We start from the raw sequence: 22,499 nt of genomic DNA on the forward strand, positions 1-22,499 counted from the left end.
ATTCCAGTACTCTGGCCACCTCATGCGAAGAGTTGAATCGTTGGAAAAGACTCTGATGCTGGGAGGGATTGGGGGCAGGAGGAGAAGGGGACGACAGAGGATGAGATGGCTGGATGGCATCACTGACTCGATGGACATGAGTCTGAGTGAACTCCGGGAGTTGGTGATGGACAGGGAGGCCTGGTGTGCTGCGATTCATGGGGTCTCAAAGAGTCGGACACGACTGAGCGACTGAACTGAACTGAACACGTCTCCATATGCCTTTGTCCTTCCACCATGGCACACCATCCCAGGAGAATGTCCCCAGGGGGCCTCTCCATGAAGCTGCCCTCACCCTTCATCAGTGCTGCCCACGGTGGGCTTCTCCTGCCTGAGAAGATGGTTCTACAGACAGATAGGTAATTCCAAGGGAGACAAGGATGAGACCCAAGGCATCTCCACAGAGGCCATGGTGAATCCATTCCCTCAATCTCTCCTGTCTCATCCCACTGACCTTCGCCTACTGAGTAAGGTGGAGTTAGGAACAAGGGATCTAGAGTGGGGAGTGGGCTTCCAGAAGCCATACATAGGAACAAAGTGACCAAGGTATGAAAAGTTGAGATGAGCTTCCTTCCCTAGCATCCCCTGCAGTCTTTACCACCTGCCTTGCTTGTCTGGAGTTAGCCTGACATGCCTTCCATGATGCTCAACCACCCCGCACCAGGGGAAATCGCAGAGGTATTCTGGCGCTGGTCTGTGATACAGTAAGGACCTGCCCTCGCCCTCAGCCCCCTTCTCAAGAATGCTTTTCTAGCACAGCCTTCCTGGGTTCCCAGATTGGTCCTTGCACTTAGTGGACCAATCATGCTACCTGGACCGCATCTGATGCTATGGTATTTGGTGTCCCAACCAATGCAGGCAGGTCACCAGGGTGGCCAATGAGCTCTGAGGAGGCTTGGCACAGACTCGGCCCAATTGAGCTGCTCTGTATTAGATGATGACGAGTGGACCTAATCAGACATCTCTCTTAGCAAACATGAATGCTGTGTGTGCACTCAAACTATAACCCAAATAACTCAGGTTCTCTCCTCTCTGGACCTGAGAGAGCTGAGGACCTGAGCATCTGTGGTTAATGAAAAACAGGAATCCTATTCTGTTCCTTTCCCTTGTGTCCTGGAATCAGCCCCCGTCACCCAAGGAGGTCCAGGTAAGTCTCTTCTGGGCAAGTTGAATAACCCCCTTGATGGAGTATGGTTCTAGGTCTCTGAGAAGTTCTGGGAGACTACAGAGAAATACAAGACACACAAAAATAACCTCACTAGCTCACCAGAGGGACACTGGCCAAGATGCCAATTTTTCTTTAAGATGCCAATATTTAAGTTATTCTTTCCCAAGTTTTTATTGTCTGCTTCCTCGCATCGTTGGGCTAAGAAAAAAAGGTTTCTCCCAAAAAGACTCCTGTGGAAAGTAGCTGAAAACTGTCAGAACAGATAAAGCAGAGATTACTGCTTTCTTTCAGGTCTGTTGCCTGATTTCCCTGCTGTGGACAGTAGTGATCTGCCTAGAAACCAGGCATGTGTTAATTTGCATGATTGTGTTAACTAACTAGCAGCCACTCCATCCCAGCCCCAGTATAACCTAAATTAGTTCAACAGGAGTAGGTGGTTTAATTCGTACATTGTTTACATTTGCTAATAAACAAGCAATTTGAGTTTTAGCTCAAATTTTCTCTTGGGGACAGAGCCAGATCTCTGCTGAGAATTTGACCTGGAGAAATTCACCCTGTGTATTCCTCTCATCCCAGATATCAACTCTGACCCACTCTTTGAGTTTTCATACTGAGAAAGTCTGGGTGGAACTTCTCTCCAGCAACTCCACAACCCCACTCATTGGAAGGATTGACGCTAAAGCCAAAGCTCCAATACTTTGGCCACCTGATGGGAAGAGCCAACTCACTGGGAAAGACCCTGATGCTGGGAAGGCAGACGATGAGATGGTTAGATAGCATCACCGACTCAGTGACATGAACTTGAGCAAACTCTGGGAGATACTGGGACAGGGAAAGCCTGGCATGCTGCAGCCCATGGTCACAAAGAGTCAGATGCAATTGAGTGACCGAATAACAACAGTCCTTAGGCTCAGTCCAGACTGCGGAGGTAAACAGCCCTGTCTAACCCAGGTTCCAGTTAGGGCTCACCTTGGCTACCAAAGGGCCCTGGCTGCCCCTGCCCTGGGAGATCTGGGCTTCCACTGAGCTGAGACCCAGAGCTCTGGAATACCCATTCCCAGATGGGTTTTCTTCCTGTGTCTAATTCTTCTTGGTTTCTTTCTGGCTACCTGCCTAGTTGGTCATGTTTCTTCCTAAAATCGTGCCTGTCTACTCCACCCCTGCGAGCCCCTCTTTCTGAGACTAACATCTCATCATGAACTTAGGAGGTGCCAGATGTAGTCACCCGTAAAATGACCCCAAACAAAGGATCCTTGGAGTCTCCACCACTGAGTTTTGTCCACCTATTAAGTGTGACCACAATCAAAATGCTAGTAATAACACATTAAAAATACTAGTAATAATAGCCAGCATTGATCGTGCTATTTCTTTGTGTCAGGAATTTTGCAGAAGTTAACATTCACATAATTGGATGGTGGAGGAGACAAGCTCAGGAAAGTTAAGCATCTTGCCCTAAGTCACACAGAAAGTCATGAAGAGCTAGAATTTAGTCTGTCTGGATTCAGGCCCCCCATGAAACCATGCTCATGTCACTCACCTCCCACACCTGTTTAATTATCACACCGTGCTGCTTCCTAAGCTTCAGGGCGGGGAGAGCTGGTACCGCTGGCTGGCTTAGTTTGGGTGTTAAGGACCAGGGATGGGCGTCAGGAAGCCCCCAGACGTGACTACAACTGTGTGGGACCCGAGCGTCAGTACTGAGTCCAGTCAGAGAGAGTCCTGAGCCTCACAGCCAGAGACATGTGCTGACTGGACAGAATACTTTGCAGAGATTCCCCACCCTATATGAAAAGAGTATAAACATATATGCGCCGGAATATTACTCAGCCATAAAAACGAACGAAATTGTGCCATTTGCACAATTTTGAATGGACTCAGAGGCTATCATTCAGAGTGAAGTAAGTCAGGAAAGAGAAAAACAAATATGGTTTATTAATGTATATATGTGGAATCTAGAAAAATGGCACAGATGAACTGATGTGCAAAGTAGAAATAGTCACAGATGTAGAGAACAAATATATGGACACCAAGAGGGGAAAAGGGGGGTGGGATGAATTGGAAGATTGGAATAGACATATATACAAAACTATACATAAAATAGGTAACTAATGAGAACCTACCATATCGCACAGGCGATTCTGCTCAGTGCTCTGTGGGGACCTGAATGGGAAGGAAATCAAAAACAAGTGGGGTATGCTGCTGCTGCTGCTAAGTCGCTTCAGTCGTGTCCGACTCTGTGTGACCCCATAGACGGCAGCCCAGCAGGCTCCACTGTCCATGGGATTCTCCAGGCAAGAACACTGGAGTGGGTTGCCATTTCCTTCTCCAATGCATGAAAGTGAAAGGTGAAAGTGAAGTCACTCAGTCGTGCCCGACTCTTAGCAACCCCATGGACGGCAGCCTACCAGGCTTCTCCGTCCATGGCATTTTCCAGGCAAGAGTACTGGAGTGGGGTGCCATTGCCTTCTCCTAGGTGGAGTGTATATACATATAGCTGGTTCGCTTTGCTGTGCAGCAGAAACTAACACAACATTGTAAAGCAACCATACTCCAATAAAAATTTATTTAAAAACCCAGTGAGGTCTGTAGCTCTCCTCTTAGAGATGGCACCCAAGGCACTTTCCCCAAGTGGCCATAACTGCTGTTGAGTCAGGGGATCTGGCTGCCTGATGCCAACTAGAAAGACAGTAGCATCGTACCTCCAGATGACTCTCACACTGCCTCAAATGAACTACAGTCGAAGGTGGTGGTGGAAGCACTGAAGGGGATAAATTCTGGGCTATCATTCAGCTTTCGGAAAAGTTTGTTTGTTTCATGCTGGTTGCTACTAAATGCAGTGATGTCATGAGGTATTATGAGACTTACCCACCCCAAACTGCTTTTCTCCACCAAAGGGAACCCAAGAGTGGTGTGTGAGTCTCTGGGTCCCTTCCTCTACATGGCTCCTTTGCAGCACCTGAGGCTGGTCCCTGGGCTATAACCACTTTCCTTGGGCATATTCATAAGAGAAAAGAGACCAGCCCCATCAGTGAAGCTCCGTGAGCAGCTCTTCTTTCCCAATACCTCTTCTCTAAAAGGACATGGCACTTCTATTTTACAACAGTTTCAGCCCTGCTCTTCACTACAGTTCCTGGGGCTTGCAAGGGGCTCCTGACCCCGAGGAAAAGTCAGTGACAAGAAGAAGGGAGCTACTAAGGACTGAATGTTTGTGTTCTCTGGAAATTCACATGTTGAAACTCGAACCCCCAAGGTGATGGTAATTGGAAATGAGGATTTGGGATTATCAGATCATGAGGCTGGGCCCTTGTCTGATGGGATTAGTGCCCTTATAAAAAGAGACACGGAGCTCTCTCCCCCTCTACACGCCCCCTCCCCCCACTTCCCCATGTCAGGACACAGAAAGAAGGGAGCTGTCTGCAAGACGGGAGAGTCCTCACTAGAAACTGAACTGGCCAACATCTTGATCTTGGATTTCCAGCATTCGGAACCACGAGAAAATAAGTTTCTGTTGTTTAAATGCCCCAGTCTACACTGTTTTGTTATGGCAGTCCAAGTAGACAGAGACCTGCAGACAGAAGCCGCAGAAGGAGAGAAAACCGGATAGGCAGCATTGGTCTAGATGCTGAGGTGGCCAGCCTGCTCGTGAAAAGGCGGAGCTCTGCAAGTCCTTCTTCCGGCCGTCCCTGCCTGTTTACAGGCAGAAGCAGCAGCTGCCTTCAGCTGGAGGCGTGAAGTGCTCTGAGAGTTTCACCTGCCACACACACCTCCGTGCCACAGTGCTGGGGCTCCCTGCCCCTCATCTGGCAAGAAGTCTCCCTGCTGAATGGGCTAATGGGTTTGGAGAAAAGAAGACTCTGGGGTACTCACCATCTCAGTTGTTAACAGGGCTTCTCACTTGGTTTTTTGTGTCTGCAAGGACTTTTCTTCAGAGTAATTTAAGCAAGGCAGGAACTCATTGGCTGGTACCTTGACAAGATCACCAAGGTCTTCAGATCTTAGGGTTCAGGAGCGCAACTTGTGAGTTCATGGGAGTTCTGGATGATTGGTTCAGGCTAATCAAACTCATGAAACTGGCTGACAGCTGCTGAGTACATTTTTTTTTCCCAAATGGAAAGTATTTTTGAAAAACGAAATTACTAACTCAAGGCAAGGTCACAGAGCGAGGCATGGGAAGATTTTTAATGGTTGATGTCATCAAGCTGTAATGAGCCTCTGCCTTAATGAGGAGCACCTCCCAGTGGGCCAGAAGACCTGGGACCAATCAAAGCACCCACCCCTCTGGCCAGGGCCAGAGACAAATAGGAGCTCTTCAACTTGTTCTTCATCTTTATGCTTTTAAATATCCCAAGTAGAGCAACGACTCATTTCTATCATTAATGTGGTACTGTTTCCATGATTAGTATTTTAATCAGTTCAGTTCAGTTGCTAAGTTGTGTCCAACTCTTTGCGACCCCATGGACTGTGCACACCAGCCTTCCCTGTCCATCACGAACTCTCAGAGCTTGCTCAAATTTATGTCCATCAAGTTGGTGATACCATCCAACCATCTCATCCTCTTCTCCTCCTGCCTTCAATCTTTCCCAGCATCAGGGTCTTTTCCAATGCTATTTACTATTTATATCATTTACTATTACAATGCTACTTACTATTTATCTCGGATCAATGACATTCAGGTGCCTCTGGGGAGTCTCTCTCAGCTAATCTGAGCACACTCCAAGTTATCTTTTCAGCAGATGGCTAGTCTCATCCGTGGGTCTTTGGACCTTCAATTTCAGTTAGTGGCATTCCCCAACTCCCTTCCCATGCCATCCTCTCTGGGATACAGTGGTGAAATAATACAAAGTTTAATAAATATGAGATTGACAGGAAAGAAAATAATTGGAGAGGTTCTGGTTGGACTTGAAGTAGGTCGACTCAACTTCCTCTTATCTCAGTTTAGAACTGGGTGCCAAGGTCTCTCATCAGTCAAGGCTGGGTCTTCTTTTTTTAATTCTTATTTTATTCTTCCTTTTTGGCCACACCAAATGGCATGTGGGATCTTAGTTCCCCCAACCAGGGATCAAACCCTGGCCCTTTGCAGTGGAAACTTGGACCAGTCTTAATCACTGGACCACTGGGGAAATCCCAAGGTTGGGTCTTATTACTGATTGGTCCTGCAAAACTACAGCTATTTTCACATGCACCATTCCCCCCACAGCTGGCAGAGAGAAATGAAGCACATGCACAGAGATGAAGAAGCAGGAAACTGCACATTGCTTGTAGAGAGACGGCTACCCGCTGTGCGCCTGCAGGCACAGCCCGAGGCGGTGGGCGGGGAGCAAGGGATAAAAGGTGACGTCTCTTGCAGGTGGTCCTGCTCTAGTGTCAGCATTGTTAGGCTGCCCATGTGGCTCAGCTGGTAAAGGATCCACCTACAATGAGGGAGACCTGGGTTCGATCCCTAGGCTGGAAAGATCCCCTGGAGAAGGGAAAGTCTACCCACTCCAGTATTCTGGCCTGGAGAATTCCATGGACTGCATGGGGTCACAAAGAGTTGGACATGACTGAGCAACTTTCACTTAATAAGGTTATTAAGGACATTGAAAGCACCGACTATTTTACCCTCTGCTGCTGCTGCTGCTGCTGCTGCTGCTAAGTCACTTCAGTCATGTCCAACTCTGTGCGACCCCATAGACGGCAGCCCACCAGGCTCCCCCATCCCTGGGATTCTCCAGGCAAGAACACTGGAGTGGGTTACCATTTCCTTCTCCAATGCCTGAAAGTGAAAAGTGAAAGTGAAGGCGCTCAGTCGTATCCGACTCTTCTCGACCCCATGGACTGCAGCCTACTACGCTCCTCCGCCCATGGGATTTTCCAGGCAAGAGTACTGGAGTGGGGTGCCATTGCCCTCAAAGACTGGCAATTCCAGAAAAGTTTGGCGTTTTGGAGACTGATCTAACCTGGTCATGACCTTTGCCCAGGCCCTGCTTCCTATACCTTGTAGACTGCTTAAAGAGATGCTCAAATGTCTACCCTTCTGCCACTCCTGTATTGAATGAAAGCTAAAGTAATTTCTTTGCACTTCAGTCCTCCTTTCCAATAAATGCCTGTCTATTCTCTGAAAGTATAAGTGGATTCGGGGATTTTTTGACCCACCATAACTCTAAGAAAAACTCAGTATTTGTTATTCTCAGTCTTAATGCCTGCTCATGGTGATTTTAACTCTGTGCTTTAAAATGGCTGTGGTATTTTAATAATACAATCTTCTTTCTGGTATTGTGGAAACATTACATTATTCAATGTATCCAATTGCAATGCATTTTTCTTTGCCCTTGTGGTGCATTATTACTGTGTACTCTTCACAGAAGTATAATTTGGGGAGCAATTTTCCAGCAAACCGTTGAAGGCGTTGTGTTACAAATGGAGTTGACGTGTTGCTCTGCTCATGGAACCGCACTGAAAGGCCGAGAGCCTTTCTCAGGGTGAACACTGTCGTGGTGAAGTGACCCCAGTGGAACCCCAACCTCCCACCTTGCTCTCTCCAGTCAGCCCTGCTCCACCTCAGGGCTCTGACTTCCAAAGTCAGCTTCTGGTACCCAAGATGCACGGCCACATACAGGACCCTGGCTGACTGTCTTCCTGAAGCTATTTTGTCTTTAGCATGGGGTTTCTCTTTGGCAAGGTCAACTTTGTCATCTCTGACAACTGGGTTTGGCTTTCTCAAATACAGAACTCATGCACGTGGTCAACAGATTGCTTTCCACCCACAATTGTGGGGTTTTTATTTTTTTAATGACAAAATTTCAAAACCATTAAAAAAAATTATTGTCCAAGTTTGAAACTCAGGAGTTTGCACTTCCAGGACTCCCAGATTATCTCAGCAGTTATGCCACTAAATGAAGGTTTTCCTCTTCGAGGAAGAAGCATCTTCTCCAGGTCCTCATAGACCCCACTAGTCCCTCCTGACAAACTGTGAGATCTTCACAGGTAATTATGCCTGACTATTTTTGCAAGCATTTAAGACTGCAACCTCAGCTTTTATAGCTGTGATAGGTAGAATGCTAAGAGCCATCTACCAAATTCCAGCTCTCTTGGGTACATACCTGTCCCCTTATAGAATCCTCTTTCTTGGAGTGTAGGTAACACCTGTGAACAGCAAGATCAAACCAGTCAAGCCTAAAGGAAATCAACACTGACTATTCATTGGAAGGAGCGATGCTGAAGCTGAAGCTCCAATACTTTGGCCATCTGATGCGAAGAGCTGACTCACTAGAAAAGACCCTGATGCTGGGAAGATTGAGGGCAGGAGGAAAAGGGGGCAGAAGAGCATGAGATTTCTGGATGACATCAATGACTCAATAGATGTGAGTTTGAACAAACTCTGGGAGAGTGAAGGACAGGGAAGCCTGGTGTGCTGTAGTCCATGGAGTTGTAGAGTCAGACACACCTGAGTGACTAAACAACAACAGCAGCCCCCTCTGACTGGTGGCAATGTGTTTTGCTGATATAATTAAGATTCCTAGTCAGTTGACTTTGAGTTAATTAAAAGGGAGATTATTCTAGGTGAGCCCACCCTAATTAGGTGAGCCCTGAAAAGAGACAAGTTCAGTTCAGTTCGTATGCTCAGTCGTGTCCGACTCTTTTTGACCCCATGAACCACAGCACGCCAGGCTTCCTGTCCATCACCAACTCCCGGAGTCCACCCAAACCCATGTCCATTGAGTCGGTGATGCCATCCAACCATCTCATCGGCTCTGTCGTCCCCTTCTCCTGCCCTCAATCTTTCCCAGCATCAGGGTCTTTTCCAATGAGTCAGCTCTTCACATCAGGTGGCCAAAGTATTGGAGTTTCAGCTTCAACATCAGTCCTTCCAATGAACATTCAGGACTGATCTCCTTTAGGATGGACTGGTTGGATCTCCTTGCAGTCCAAGGGACTCTCAAGAGTCTTCTCCAACACCACAGTTCAAAAGCATCAATTCTTCAGTGCTCAGCTTTCTTTATAGTCCAACTCTCACATCCATACATGACTACTGGAAAAACCATAGCTTTGATTAGACGGACCTTTGTTGGCAAAGTAATGTCTCTACTTTTTTAATATGATATCTAGGTTGGTCATAACTTTTCTTCCAAGAAGTAAGTGTCTTTTAATTTCATGGCTGCAGTCACCATCTGCAGTGATTTTGGAGCCCCCCAAAATAAAGTCTGACACTGTTTCCACTGTTTCCCCATCTATTTCCCATGAAGTGATGGGACCGGATGCCGTGATCTTTGTTTTCTGAATGTTGAGCTTTAAGCCAACTTTTTCACTCTCCTCTTTCACTTTCATCAAGAGGCTTTTTAGTTCCTCTTCACTTTCTGCCATAAGGGTGGTGTCATCTGCATATCTGAGTTTGTTGATATTTCTCCCGCTAATCTTGATTCCAGCTTGTGCTTCTTCCAGCCCAGCATTTCTCATGATGTACTCTGCATATAAGTTAAATAAGCAGGGTGACACTATACTGCCTTGAGGTACTCCTTTTCCTATTTGGAACCAGTCTGTTGTTCCATGTCCAGTTCTAACTGTTGCTTCCTGACCTGCACACAGGTTTCTCAAGAGCCAGGTCAGACGGTCTGGTATTCCCATCTCTTTCAGAATTTTCCACAGTTTATTGTGATCCACACAGTCAAAGGCTTTGGCATAGTCAATAAAGCAGAAATAGATCTTTTTCTGGAACTCTCTTGCTTTTTCCATGATCCAGCAGATGTTGGCAATTTGATCTATGGTTCCTCTGCCTTTTCTAAAACCAGCTTGAACATCTGGAAGTTCATGGTTTACATATTATTGACCTGGCTTGGAGAATTTTGAGCATTACTTTGCTAGCATGTGGGATGAGTGCAATTGTGCGGTAGTTTGAACATTCTTTGGCATTGCCTTTCTTTGGGACTGGAATGAAAACTGACCTTTTCCAGTCCTGTGGCCACTGCTGAGTTTTCCAAATTTGCTGGCATATTGAATGCAGCACTTTCACAGCATTATCTTTTAGTATTTGAAATAGCTCAACTGGAGTTCCATCACCTCCACTAGCTTTGTTCATAGTGATGCTTCCTAAGGCCCACTTGACTTCACATTCCAGGATGTCTGGCTCTAGATGAGTGATCACACCATTGTGATTATCTGGGTCATGAAGGTCTTTTTTGTATAGTTCTTCTGTGTATTCTTGCCACTTCTTCTTAATATCTTCTGCTTCTGTTAGGTCCATACCATTTCTGCCCTTTATTGAGCCCATCTTTGCAAGAAATGTCCCCTTGGTATCTCTAATTTTCTTGAAGAGAGCTCTAGTCCTTCCCATTCTATCGTTTTCCTCTATTTCTTTGCATTGATCACTGAGGAAGGTTTTCTTATCTCTTCTTGCTATTCTTTGGAACTCTGCATTCAGCTGGGTATATCTTTCCTTTTCTCCTTTGGTTTTCACTTCTCTTCTTTTCACAGCTATTTGTAAGGCCTCCCCAGACAGCCATTTTGCTTTTTTGCATTTCTTCTCCATGGGGATGATCTTGATCCCTGTCTCCTGTACAATGTCATGAACCTCCGTCCATAGTTCATCAGGCACTCTGTCTCTCAGATCTAGTCCCTTAAATCTATTTCTCACTTCCACTGTATAATCATAAGGGATTTGATTTAGGTCATACCTGAGTGGTCTAGCGGTTTTCCCTACTTTCTTCAATTTAAGTCTGAGTTTGGCAATAAGGAGTTCATGATCTGAGCAACAGTCAGCTGGAGAAGGGAATGGCAAACCACTTCAGTATTCCTGCCTTGAAGAACCCCATAAACAGTATGAAAAGGGACAAGAAATGTCAGCAGATGCTCTCCTACTGGCCTTGAAGAAATAAGTACCTGAGGGCAGCCTTGAGGGGAGTGACTCCCAGCTGAGAGTGAGTAAGAAAATGGGGCCACAATCCCACAACCACAAAGGACTAAATACTGACAGTAGCCTGACTTAGCTGAGAAGAGGACCCTGAGCCTCATATGAGATCACAACCCCAGCTGACAGATGGACTTCAGTGGATGGGACCCCAAGCAGAGGATCTAGCCGACCTACCCGAGGCTCCCAACCCACAGGATTGTGTGATTTGCATTGCTGTAAACTACTAACTTTGTGGCAAGTGGTTATGCAGCAAAGAAAAACTAATTCAAAAACTTACCTGTTAGAGCATTGCTTTCATACTTGTACTCATACCCCTGTGGCTGCTGCTAAGTCGCTTCAGTCATGTCCAACTCTGTGTGACCCCATAGACGGCAGCCCACCAGGCTCCTCTGTCCATGGGATTCTCCAGGCAAGAACACTGGAGTGGGTTGCCATTTCCTTCTCCAATGCCTGAAAGTGAAAAGTGAAAGTGAAGTCGCTCAGTCGTGTCTGACTCTTCTCGACCCCATGGACTGCAGCCCACCAGGCTCCTCCGCCCATGGGATTTTCCAGGCAAGAGTATGGAGTGGGGTGCCATCGCCTTCTCTGACTCATACCCCTAGCCACGCCTGAATTACAGGAACTGCTTTCACTTAAGACCAAGAAACACATGACAGAGAATACTCTGTTACCTCCAAAGATAAGTGGAGGAGGTGCAAATGCCTGACGGACAAGCTTGATCTAAGAGAGAATCATGATATCAGTGCTGTGAAATGTTCTTAGCTATCACCTGGTCTAGCTCTCGCTCCCATTTTCAGATGAAGAAACTGAGGCCCAGAAGTTAAGTGATGTAACCAAGGTCCCATGCCTTGATAATTTTTACTCACATTTCCTATAGTTGGCATAAACCTTATAAATTCTTGATTTATAAAAACTCCTGCATCTGGTGGTGGCTAAATACAGGGAGGCCTGAGGAGGTTGATTACAGAAAGTTACTCTTTGCTTGAGGAATCAGTAGGTAAATGGTTGATGCTGTATTAGATCTAAATGGTTATTAATTGAACAAATACCTGTATCTCAAGCATTGTCAGAAGCAGCTGAGAAAACAACGAAGTAGGACATGTGGTCACTGCCTTTAAGGCTTTTCTCATCTTCTCCATGAGAAAGCTCACTGCTTTCAATTTAGATAACACAGGGGCTGAACAAAGAGCAAGGCAGGACAGGCAACACACATTTGACACACATTTTCTGGTCGTTCTGCTAAAGACTGGAACCGCCCCCCCCAGTCACCCCGACTCTCAAACTCCTTCAGTCAGTGCAGTGCCTAACCATCAAACATACTTCTGAATCTGCATTCTGCCATCGTTCTTTCAAATGCAGGATACAGCTCAGTAGTGAGCACAAAGTGGATTGTGCCGGAGATATGAGCAGCAGGGATTCAGCAAAGGGTAAGCTGTGGCTTGTGCTAAAGAAAAGGCAGTGATAAGCCTGTAGTGGATCCTCTTCAGATGTCCGTGGCCTGTGGAGAGAGCTGAGACGCGGCCCCCATGCCAGGAGCCTTGATGGTGAGGGAGAGCCTCACCGCTCTCAGCCACCAGCTCCTGCTTGGTTTTACCTTCGAAACGCTCAATCTTGTGTTTAAGGAAAAACTGTTTCCCTCAGCTCCTTGGTTTCAGGCAGGGTCACGCCCTAAACAACAGGGACAGCTGCCTCCTCTATTATTAACCGTCTCTAAGGATAGAGACTCTGAGTCTTCCTTGGCCATCTCTTCTGCCCGCCCCACCCCGCACCAGCTGTGCTGGTTGCCCCATGTCCATCCCGGCCCCACTGTTTGCTGACCTACCATCTCCAACCACTTGGAACCAATAACCAATTGCAACTCACTACAGTTCTGTCCCTAGGTCCAAACAGTGACACAGCTGGGTGAATTCTGTTCCTTAAAGATTGGCATTTGCCCTTTTGAATCATAGCTATCATGACCATTGGTTCCTATGATCACCCTGGGGGTGGAGGTGCCCCAAGTCTTTCCAGCATCATCCTTCAAACTGTATGGGGTTTGAAACTCCATTCTCTGGAGTTTCAGCTGGCCACATGTCTTTTCAGCTCAAATCTCTATTCCTCTATCTTTTCTGTCACTTTGTGATCCAGTCTGGGCCTGTGGCATATGAGTAGAAGTGATGTGCCCAATTCCAGGTCGGCTTCCACCTGAGGATGGGCCACGTGCCCTGGGTTTCCCCCACCGTCGTCCCCCTTACTAAGCAGCCAAGATGCAGTCACATGTTCAGGATGGCTGAGCCAACTGACCAGTAAACAAAATTGAACTCTCCACCTGTGGACTCTGATGTGAAAGAGAAATGAGTGTCTATTTGTTTTCAACTGAAGTATAATTGTTGTTCAGTCACTAAGTAGTGTCTGATTCTTTGCGACTCCATGGACTGCAGCATGCCAGACTCCCATGTCCTTTACTATCTCCCAGAGTCTGCTCAAACTTATGTCCATTGAGTCGGTGATGTCATCCTATCATCTCGTCCTCTGCCAACTCCTTCTCCTCCTGCCTTCAATCTTTCCTAACATCAGGGTCTTTTCCAATGAGTCAGCCATTCTCATCAGGTGGCCAAAGTATTGGAGCTTCAGCTTCAGCATCACTCCTTCCAATGAGTATTCAGGGTTGTTTAGGATTGACTGGTTTGATCTCCTTGCAGCCCAAGGGACTCTCAAGAGTTTTCTCTAGCACCATGCTTCACAAGCATCAGTTCTTCAGCACTCAGCCTTCTTTATGGTTCAACTCTCTCAAACACACATGACTACTGGAAAAACCATAGCTTTGACTGTACAGACCTTTGTCAGCTAACTGATGTTTTTGCTTTTAAATATGCTGTCTAGGTTTGTCATTGCTTTTCTTCCAAGGAGCAAAGTGTGTTAGCCCCTCAGTCGTGTCTGACTCTGCAACCCCATGGACTGTAGCTTGCCAGGCTCCTTTGTCCATGGAATTCTACAAGCAAGATTATTGGAGTGCATAGCCATTCCCTTCTCCAGGGGATCTTCCCGACTCAGGGATTGAACCTGAGTCCCCTATATTGCAGGCAGATTTTTTTACTGTCTGAGCCACAAGCAAGCATCTTTTAATTTTGTGGCTATAGTCACTGTCTGCAGTGATTTTGGAGCCCAAGAAAAGAAAATCTGTCACTGCTTCTACTCCCCCCGCCCCCATTTGGCATGAAGTGATGGGACCAGATGTCATGATCTTAGTTTTTTGAATGTTGAGTTTTAAACCAGTTTTTTCACTCTCCTCTTTCACCCTCATCAAGAGGCTCTTAAGTTCGTCTTCACTTCCTGCCATTAGAGTGGTATCATCTGCCTATCTGAGGTTGCTGATATTTCTCCCAGCAGACTTGATCCCAGTTTGTGATTCATCCAGCCTGGCATTTCCCATGATGGACTCTGCATAGCAGTTACATAAGCAGGGTGACAGTATACAGTCTTGCCATATTCCTTTCCCAATTTGGAACCAATCAGTTGTTCCATATTTGGTTCTAACTGTTGCTCCTTGACCTGCATATAGGTTTCTCAGGAAACAGGTAAGGTGATCTGGTATTCCACCTTATATAGGTATGATTAATGCCCCCAAATGCACAGAACTTTGGGGTTCTCCTCACTGAGTTTTGACATTTGTAGGTCCACATGTAACCATCATACCAAACAGGATATAGAATATTAACATCCGTGTTATTTAAACCACTGTGTTTGGGGGTTTCTTTGTTACAGCAGCTAACGAGTGGCCTAACACCTCATACATGGTCTCTGCTTCCAGTTCTCTGATGCATATTTAAGTAGATCTTCCTTGACAGCCAAGTTAGATATTTTGATTCCTGCTGCAAAGCCCAGAGACCTCCTTATTGCCACTGTCATAAAATCAACCCACTGACTTTTAATAGAATTAGCCCTTTTTTTCTCTTAGCTAGGAACTGTCCTTTCTTATGCTAGACAGGATGGCTTCTAACTTGATGCCATCTGCAGTCAGATTTTGATAGCATTCCAGGAAGTCTGTGATCAATTATTCAAAGTGGTCCTGACACTCCCTTGATACCATACATTTTAATTCTTTTTTGGAAAAAGATGGAAGTAACTGATCAAAACTTTTAACTACTATTCTAGAGCCACACCAAAATTTGTAGGCACTATCTCAAAGGGCGAAATTTTATTTTACTGTAATAAATGGTCTATACTGTGCTTACAAGTTTGATGTGAGAAATCACAGTTGGAAAATTGCTTGCTTTTTAATGTTGTTATAGAAGAACAGGGAGTGACCTGCCCAGGAAACCCTTAATTGAAGTAATGGCTTGTGATCAAATGCCACACCCACCAATTATTCCTGCCCTAAAGAAGATAAAGGCAGTCAGATACTTTGAAGCCAATGTTCCAGAATGACATGAGCCTATGTGTCCACCTCCCAAAAAGAAGAGGAGAGGTTAACATTTGCTGAGACCTATGGGAAAAAATTAATTCATAAGCAGAGGGCTGAAACAAATGAAATATTTTTTTGTTTTGCCCAGAGAATAAAGGAGCAGAAAATCTGTTCTATACAAGTCTCCTGGAGTCTTGAAATTTCTTAATCATGGTTTATTACAAAAAGAACCAACTACTAGACCTGATGCAGAAGAGAGAGTCACCCCTGCTTTCGGGAAGTGCCTCTTCCAGTGGGGCGAAGGCCACCAACAGGGTGAATGTGTTCCAGCTGTCTGGTCCTGCCTAGCTCCTGGCCCAGGGCTTTATCCCATACCTGCCTCTGCTCACTATAAAGCCAACTCCACACCTCAACTGTGACCAGAGCTGGTAACGGCTACAGTGTTCCTGGATGGATCTGTCCCAGCCCTGCTTCTCTGCCAGGCTGGCACTCAGAGGTGGGCAGACGCCTTGCTCCTGGCCTAGGAGGAGGAAGGGAGCTACTGTCTGCCCAGATGTCCACTGGGACCAGCCAGGTTCACCGCCAGCCATTCACGGGGAAGAAACCTACTCCACTGTTTTGCCTGGGAAATCCCGTGGACAAAGGAGACTGGAGGGCTACAGTCCATGGATTGCAAAAGAGTCGAACATGACTGAGCTACTAAACAACTCCAAGGGCAGAACTAGGGCATCTGGATGGATGGTTCCCAAAACACCTTTCAGTTTAATATGAAAAAATTTCCCATCATTCTGAGTGATGACTGAATGAATGAATTCCTCATCCCTGGTCATGTCCAAGTAGATGTTGCATGATCTTCCACCAAGAGACTTAGACAAGGGAGCCTCACTGTGGGTGGGAAGATGGATTGTGATTTCTAAAACCTCTTCTTGCTGGGGGTAGGCTGCCTCTCTGTTCCACAGAGAACTCTCCCCTTAGTCCTGCAGTGCTCTGACTTTCATTGAGGCACCCACCCTAGGCTTGGTGTTGGCCCAGATTCAGGACAAACTATGACCTCAGCCCTGTGATCACTCAGGAGCTGGATCCCACCACACAGAGATTTGGAGTGAAGAAGCAGAACCCCTGGTCCAAGCTGGGCATTGCAGTTGTGAGATCTGGGATGCACACTTGTTTCTGAAATCAGTCCACCGTTTTGAACTCTGGTCCTACGATGGAGTCCTGGTCTTATCTCTGTCTGATCTCTGGTGGGCTAAGAGGGGAACCTGTGCAGGAAAGGGGGTGGAAGTAGGTACCTTCAATCTATTAATACCTGTATACTCCAGGCCAGGGGCAGATAAGAACAAACACTGAATCCCCAAGCCTGCTTGTACACACACATATACAGAATCCATCCACCAAGTCCAGGCCTTGAGTCATCACAACCTTGAAGAGGCTCCGTGAATCCACCAAGATCATACTCACCGACTCACAAGTGCAACACTGAGCCCAGAAGCCAGAGAGAGGTAGGCAGACAGAGCAAGATGAGTCCCAGCGAGCCCCGGCCATAGAACCGGGGTCCCCTCAGGATCCACAACAGGACACTAGCCAGGGTCCATCTAGAACCTGTGGCTGACCGCGACCAGAGCCTCTCCCAGCAAGAAGATCCTGTTCCAGCCACTAAAGGCCCAGCAGGGAGCAGACATGTTCCTGACTGCTATCAGGCCCTTGCTGTAATCAACTGTCTGTGATCCCAGGATCCTAGGGATGAAAACTAAACACAGGATGAAGGGTGAGACCAGGCTACTCCTGACAACAAACGGATAAAGAGGCAAAATTTTATGTTCACTAATGTACATGTGCACAGGCAAAAAAAAAAAAACACAAAAAAACCTAGAGGCTTAACTACATCAGTGTGGTTATTTTAGGTGGTGGGATTATGGCTAATTTTTATTTTTTTTTCTGCTTTTCTGCACATCTCAAATTTGCTGCAATGAATATGTATTATGGCTATAATCTGTAAAAGGTTAGTTTTAAAATTCATATGGAATTACGATTTTATGGTCGTCATTTTGCAATCAAAGCTATTTTGCTTACACGTGGAAGTTTCGTTTTCACTGTTCCTCCTTTATGCTTTTTCCCATGTCTATTTTTACCTCCCTGCTTTCAACGCTCTAATAGGACAGCTATCTTCTCCAGTCAGGCACTCTGGGTGTGTGGGTTTAAGTGGCACATGTGCAGAGAAAACGATTCCAACAGCACAGGACATGCAGGTTCCGCTTCCTGATCCCACGCATACTCTGTTCCTCGGTCTCTTCAATGCTGTTCCTGCAGGCAGGACCACCTTCGCCACTTACCTCTGCAAACCCAATCCTACATTTTCTTCCATTCTCTGTCAAAAATTCTGCTCCTATAGAAACTGTATACAACTCAGGGCATCCCTTCATTCATAAAATAATTCTGGGGCGCTGTCCACATGCCAGACACTGCTGTGCTCAGGTTGGGACACATAGTCACAAATACACCCAGCCCCAACCTTCCCCTTTAGAACAGAATCCTACAAACAGCAGGCTGAGGGGGTTACAGACAAGCCCTTGGGATTGGCTACTGCAGCTTGCTCTGTGGGGGAGCAGGGGTCTACAGCTTTGAGAGGGATCGGTTCAGTTCAGTTCAGTCACTCAGTGATGTCCAACTCTTTGCAAACCCATGAATTGCAGCACCCCAGGCCTCCCTGTCCATCACCAACTCCCGGAGTTCACTCAAAGTCGAGTCAGTGATGCTATCCAGCCATCTCATCCTCTGTCTTCCCCTTCTCCTCCTGCCCCCAATCCATACCAGCATCAGAGTCTTTTCCAATGAGTCGACTCTTCATATGAGGTGGCCAGAGTACTGGAGTTTCAGCTTTAGCATCATTCCTTCCAAAGAAATCCCAGGGCTGATCTCCTTTAGAACGGACTGGTTGGATCTCCTTGCAGTCCAAGGGACTCTCAAGAGTCTTCTCCAACACCACAGTTCAAAAGCATCAAATCTTCGGCGCTCAGCTTTCTTCACAGTCCAACTCTCACATCCATACATGACTACTGGAAAAACCATAGCCTTAGACTAGACAGACCTTTGTGGACAAAGTAATGTCTCTGCTTTTTAATACGCTATCTAGGCGGGTCATAACTTTCCTTCCAAGGAGTAAGCGTCTTTTAATTTCATGGCTGCAGTCACCATCTGCAGTGATTTTGGAGACCAAAAAAATAAAGACTCTCACTGTTTCCACTGTTTCCCCATCTATTTCCCATGAAGTGATGGGACCAGATGCCATGATCTTTGTTTTCTGAGTGTTGAGCTTTAAGCCAACTTTTTCACTCTCCTCTTTCACTTTCATCAAGAGGCTTTTTAGTTTCTCTTCACTTTCTGCCATAAGGGGTGGTGTCATCTGCATGTCTGAGGTTATTAATATTTCTCCCGGAAATCTTGATTCCAGCTTGTGCTTCTTTCAGCCCAGTGCTTCTCATGATGTACTCTGCATAGAAGTTAAATAAGCAGGGTGACAATATACATCCCTGACGTACTCCTTTTCCTATTTGGAACCAGTCTGCTGTTCCATGTCCAGTTCTAACTGTTGCCTCCTGACCTGCACATAGGTTTCTCAAGAGGCAGGTCAGGTGGTCTGGTATTCCCATCTGTTTCAGAATTTTCCACAGTTTATTGTGATCCACAGAGTCAAAGGCTTTGGCATGGTCAATAAAGCAGAAATAGATCTTTTTCTGGAACTCTCTTGCTTTTTCGTTTTTTTGTTGAGAGGGATACAAACCAGTGATTGTCACAGCAACAGCCAAGATCATTAGATCACACAACATTCTCTTACAGACATGTGTGTATACACATGTCCTTGTATGTACATGTATATAGACATACTACAAATCATTGCAGTTACCTTAAAAGCGTTATCCTAGCACAGCTAACAGTTACTGAGGACGAAGCATGTGCCAAGCCCAGTGTAAGTACTTTTACATGTACAACCTCATTTGCTCTCACAATAACCCTGCACTGTATGTTGAAAGTGTCTAGACCACAGACACGGAGATGGGGCTCCCCCGTCACAGCGTGGGAGCGTGGCCCGGGCAGGGCAACGAGGGTCCAGCGAACAGTCGTCTTCTCGCAGTGCCTTTCCTCTGCATCTTGCTGTGAGGGCTCTGCGCTCCTTATATAATAGTTGCTTAGGCAATGCCTGCGAGCGGCTTGTTCTCTGCTTGTTCCTGTTTGCGTATCTTGTCTCAGCTTGGCTGTGAGCTCCCCGGGTGAAAGGGACCACTTCTGACAGTTACGATGGTCAGTGCTCAGCACAGCGCTGGATACAGAGGTTGATTTGCGGTGCTCCGAAGAAATCAATTATCATGTTTGTTTCCACGCTGGCTTTATAATCAAGGGACTTTATAATCTAAATGTACCTTGCTGAAATCGAAGGCTAGTTCTGTGGCTCTTCCCTTCGGGTTGATAGGCAATCAGATGCAGTGGAGAACTAGGCGACTATACACATGAAATGCCTGATTAAACAGCGCTGAGGATCAGTAGGAAGACTCATACGCGTAGAAATACACAGATGGGGTGTGTGTGTGTGTGTATTGAGTACACAGGGCGCTACAGGACACGTTCACCTTATCTATATTTGTATCAAAGCTGGAGTTAGCTTCCTGAAGTCCGTTTTCCTCTTCTTTAGGCCTTCTGAAGGATTCATCCACCAAATAACTAAATTATGTCTTGGTAGCTAAACAAATTATGCAAAATTATACGCCATGAATATTTTATCATTCTAAACCCTGAAGCCAGACTCCAGACATTTTTATGTCTGCAGCAACCCGTATCATACCCAGATGAATTCAGCTAAAGACAAATGACTTCTTTCAAAAACTTACCTTTCTTTTCCTTGTTGCATTTCTCCTTAAGGATGTCTCAAAGGTTTTATAGTACATAGGTCCTGGGAGTAAATGAACTCCATCTTCCTCTTAGCTGGCTAAAGCCTGGGATTGTGCCTAGCAAAACTCTTGAAATATGCACAAAATTGATCAAGGTTAACAGTGGTCTACATTGGGTGTGCACTGAACAGCTATAATACGAAGAAACAGCTGACGATGGTCCCAGGTCCAACTGGTTCCATGCGCTTCTTTTAGTCTTAGAATGTTGAAATTGCCTACAAAATACATTTTTCTAAATAACGAGGCTTTAGTTACCCAGGAATAAGAACTGCAGCTAGATGTGATGTCTGTGTGAAGGAAAATCAGAACTGCTTGGTACTTTTCTTCTTGTTCTCATTTACCTTTGCTAGTTTGAATCTGCCTCTTCTGGTTTTAAAAGAAAGAGCTACCTTAGGAAGGTTCATGGCTGTGTTCTCAAAGAGACCGGCAGAAGAAAAGGACGAAGCTGTAAGTTAATAAGGCTCTGCTGGGCCCTCTCCTTGGTCCCTGGGATGCGGAGCCTTGCAGGTTAATGCTTCAGGTTGAGCAACTTGGCTGGGCGTCGGAGGAGAGAGGCGGCAGATCTGTCTCTCCCCACTTCCCTCCAACTGTTTTATGCTCAGAGAGGAACCAAACAGCGCAGGAAAACGAGCACGTGCCTCCAGCCAGGGGCTGACAAAGAACGCCAAAAAAAAAGAAAAAGAAAAAATGGAGGCAGTTGGTTTTGTTGGGGTGATGGAATTCTGGGGGCTGCCTTCTTCTAGTCTTACAATTTCATTTGTGCAAGAAACAATTTCTTTTTCAGAGCATGACTGACTCAGGGGAGCACCCTGGAAGTCATAAACATCTTTTCTATCTAATTAGCAGGCTGGGTTTCCAGAGATAGCGTTCCCTTCTGCTTTCCCAGGAAAGGGCCAAAAAAAAAAAACCCACCACAGGCTTGTTATTCAGAGGCCAGTGGCAGATCCCTGACTGCCCTCTGAGACAACCTAGCTCTGGGCACAAGCCCCAGAATGTGTCCAGGAACAGGTCACACGGAGATGGGAGAGCACCCGTGGGGGTACCACTTCTCATCTCCTGTGTCAAACCTGCCCAAAGCTCAAAGCAAAAGAGGATGCGGGCAGCCCCTATGGGTGAGTGGAAGGAACAGAGGGGCCAGGCATGAGGGCAGGAATACTCATGGCTGCTTTTATGAGCCACATGACCTTTAACCAGTTACTTGAGCCTGGCTGGGCCTCAGTGTTTTTATCTTTAAAACGGCCAAATGTTCTACTCACTTCCCAGGATTGATATAAGCGCGAAACAAAATAATTGCTTGAAAACGCTGAATAGGGTGTCCATAGCACAGGAGATGCTTCACAGCTGAGGGGCTCTCAGGATGAGCACCATGGTAACTGATTCTGTCCTTATAGTGACCCCACGTCCCCTGAATATGAAATGTACACCACTGCCCATGTATTCTTCTCACCCACATCCCTCTCCCCTCCCCCACATTCAGAAACTGGCCCAGAAAGGGACTTCAGAAAGGCATTCATACCCAGGAATAAAGATCTGATAAGTTTACCTTTTCCTAGGAATATTTGCATTTTAATTGGGAATTAAAACAAAATCATTTCTAGCAGTGCCATTTTAGGTCTCAGCAAGCTAATAGGAGAGGCATGTTGCTTTGGTTTGTTTTGTTTGTTTGCAGAATGGGTGATAAAGAATTCTTCAGTGACCTCTCAAAATTATGCAAATTGATATCTCTTTAAATGGCTGCTTGAGCCTCTAAATTTAACTACCAGCTTATACACACACACACACACACACACACACACACATACACACAGAGGATAGAAGAACATAATGAATGACACTGAGAGAATGTCACCAGCAAAATCCAGACTGTGAGAGCTTCCATGGGACAAGTAATATTTTTAAAAAATTAATTGCAAGGAAGAGAGAGAAATGTTAGGAAAACATGTAGATTAAGAGATGTAAAACACACATTTAACCAGTCACAAGGTGTGGATCTTCACTGCATGCATGCGTGCATGCTAAGTCAATTTAGTCGTGTCCAACTCTTTGTGACCCCATAGACTGTAGCCCGCAAGGCTCCTCTGT

Source organism: Bos mutus, chromosome 17 (assembly GCF_027580195.1).
Source record: "Bos mutus isolate GX-2022 chromosome 17, NWIPB_WYAK_1.1, whole genome shotgun sequence".
In the NCBI taxonomy this organism is placed as follows: domain Eukaryota; kingdom Metazoa; phylum Chordata; class Mammalia; order Artiodactyla; family Bovidae; genus Bos; species Bos mutus.